Genomic DNA, 3095 nt, shown 5'->3' on the forward strand with positions numbered 1-3095 from the left:
ATCCTCCCCCCGGACGCGTCTCAGCATCTTCGCCTAAAGTTATGGAAAGGGCGGGCGCCGGGACCCCGGGCTCAGGACGTATGAGTTCCCGAATAGCATTCATTTCGGGGCAACTTCCAAAGTCGCTCGTGGTCGTGGGGGGAAGTCAGTGAGCCAAGCGCCTTCTGAGCAGACTCGCGTGGGTTAGGTTTTCCCAGATGAACAGAAAGTAAACGAGGAGGTGCTCGCGGTCTCTGGCTGAGCTAGTTGGTTGCAGGGACAGTTGGCTACACTCCCCAGGTGACCCCAGAAGAGCAGCCCCGCGCAGGGTGGCTGTGCTCCCGCGTCGGGGAAAGCCACCGCCTGAGCTGGGAGGCGCGAACGGGGGTGGGGGGTGGGGAGAGCGCCCCCAAAGCAGTGCCTGGGAAGCCAAGGGGGACGGCGTCCTCCCCAGGACCCCTGAGCGTCCCCCCTCCCCCAGCAGGCTGAGACCGGCCTATGAGTCGCGGTGGATTCCTTTATTTCCCAGGATTTCAAAGCCCTCCACCCGCTTTAACTTGGGGAGGCTTTTCCATTCATTCTAGTCATGCAAACCAGCTGTGGCTGAGAGTCTTTATTCACCAAAGCCCCTCCTCGCTGGGGCTCGGGCTCGGGGTGAGCTCCCCGTCTTTGGCGCTGGCGGGAAGCTTTCTGGATTAAAGAAGTGGGATGAGTCCTTTTTGGTGGGAGCCATTGTGAAAAAATAAAAATAAATAAAAAATCAAAGGTGAGATTCACCGTAACAGAGTTCAGTTGATAACGTCTTGGCCAGATCTTGACATGGACAGGTCAGACTTGATCTGCACCCCATCTTCCACCTCCACCCCCCTCCCTACCAGCCAAGGAAACACCTGTCTTAGCTTTAACAAGTGACTTAGCAAATAGGGAGCAAGAGCTATGTAGCCAGTTGCAGGGTCTTCCCTTTCTAACTGATACCCCAGAGGTTCCTTGGAGAAGTGATGAACGGCCAGTTCAAAACCAGATGTAGACCCCTCTTCCTGTCTCATCCCTTTCACATAAAACCGCCTCGAAAGGAAATGTGACCTGGCGAAGGTTTTCTTTGGTTTAATGCCAGCAATTTCTGCAGGACGGTTTCCGTTGTGGTTCGTGTTAATGGTGTGCTGTCGAGGATTTGGGGGGAATGGCACTGCCACTTGTGACGTTTGGGTTCCGCTTTTAGCAGGTCAGTGTCTTCATTCAAAGGGGCAGCTGGGAGGTGGGATTTGAAGTGTGAAAGAGGGTAGGTATCATGCTGCCTTGGAAAATTAACATGAGCATGTTCCGTAGTTGAAGGAGTTAAAACATCAAACATTAAACAATCATTGTATAAGGCTAGGCCAGTGGTCGGCAAACTCATTAGTCAACAGAGCCAAATATCAACAGTACAACGATTGAAATTTCTTTTGAGAGCCAAATTTTTTAAACTTCAACTATATAGGTAGGTACATTGTTATTAACTTAATTAGGGTACTCCTAAGGCTTAGGAAGAGCCACACTCAAGGGGCCAAAGAGCCACATGTGGCTCTCGAGCCGCAGTTTGCCGACCAGGGGCTAGGTCATCAGCCTTTTATCCATAGAAGGACTGTCTCTTCCTTTTTTCTTTTCTTTTTTCTCTTTTACACTGGGGGTCATCAGCCTTTTATCCATAGAAGGCCTGTCTCTTCTTTTTTTTTTTCTCTTTTACACTGGGGGGGGGCCTGCCCCAGCCACCTACCTATGAGCCCACCTGCCCTGGGCTCTCCGGGTGGCTTGTGTATTTATTCTTCCCAGTTTAGAATCCCACCCTCTAACACCAGCAACTCTGCGTGAGGGATTGCCGAGGAGGAAAGGACTCTTAGAGTCAGTCCAATGTGCCAACACCCTTTGCCAGATCCCCCCTCTCCTGAAACTCAGACCATAGCTCATGTTCAGCCGCCTGTCCGGGGACTGGTAGTGGAGAATGGGATTGAACAGTCTTCTCAGAGTTGTTGTTATTTGCTTTGTTTTTGCCCAGGTCTTTTAGAAATGCTAATTGGATTTCACATGCATTGAGCACCACCCTTGGATGGAGGTCAGGCCCAGGTCAAAGTGTTTGAGAGAAGAAAACACAGATAAAATAACCGCCTCACCTGCATAAAGTTGGTAAAAACTTTTTGTCAATAGAGGAATTGCCCTTAAATCCAGGTCACTGTGGTGTGATATGTCGTAGTAGGAGCAATAAGAACAAGTTTTACTAACCTGCCACTTGAACTTCGCCAAGTGTTTGAATGTTTCCTGGTCCCACTTTCCTCGTCAGTAAACGAGAACATCAAACTGCATGGCCTCGGAACTGTTCCCGCTCCAACTTTCTAAGCCCATGCTGATAGCCTCCAGAGCCCTCACAAGCAATGTTGTCCTACATTCCACAACACAGCCTTGCTCTCCAGTTGTCCTGGCAGGCCAGTCTTGCCATACCAGTAACATCCTAAACTCCTAAGAGGGTGGCCTTTCAGGACTTAGAGGATCTGTAAATGAAATTCATTCATTGGTGGGGCCAAGTTTTCACTTTCAGAGTTAAATATTACATCCCTTCTTTCTCGCTCCATTTCTCATCAGTCTTCCAGATGATGAACTTCTTAAGTCGGGGTTACCAAAGCTAAGACTTTGTTGGGGTCACAAGAAACTGTCCCGGAAGGAGGAAATAGAGATAGTATCACAAGAAGGTCAAAAAGTAACGCTCCACGCTGTTGGGTGTTTGGTCAGGTTCTGACTGCACTTCTGGGTCTACTTGGAGGCAGCGTGATTGAGAGGAATGTGGCAACACTGGGCCAGGCCAGAGAACGGAACAAAAACGCCATCGGAAGGTTGGAGGGAGATAACCCACAGAGAAAAATAAAGCCCAACTATTGATAGAAAAACTACTTTTTTGTATTTTCTTGGGAATGTTTCAAATAGGCAAAAACTGTCACCTGGGAGAAATTAACAAGGTAACTTTAACCTTGCTTTTCATAGTTTAATAAGATCATAGTAATAAAGTGGTCTGCACACCCTGATTGGCCCATGGTTTTCCACTTTCTGGGAAGCCAGCAGAGATTTTTTTTTTAAGGGTAGGTTACTAC

The 3095-nt window shown here is 48.8% G+C and overlaps 1 long non-coding RNA gene across 1 annotated transcript; it reads left to right on the forward strand.

Annotated features, from left to right (window-relative positions):
- Nucleotides 1-1129: 1129 nt before the first annotated feature.
- Nucleotides 1130-2894, forward strand: LOC106727193. Its single transcript, XR_001363369.1, has 2 exons — nucleotides 1130-1201; nucleotides 2012-2894. It is a non-coding gene; the product is annotated as an uncharacterized LOC106727193 (long non-coding RNA).
- The last annotated feature ends 201 nt before the right edge of the window (nucleotides 2895-3095 follow it).

Source organism: Myotis brandtii, unplaced genomic scaffold (assembly GCF_000412655.1).
Source record: "Myotis brandtii unplaced genomic scaffold, ASM41265v1 scaffold384, whole genome shotgun sequence".
Taxonomy (NCBI): Eukaryota; Metazoa; Chordata; class Mammalia; order Chiroptera; family Vespertilionidae; genus Myotis; species Myotis brandtii.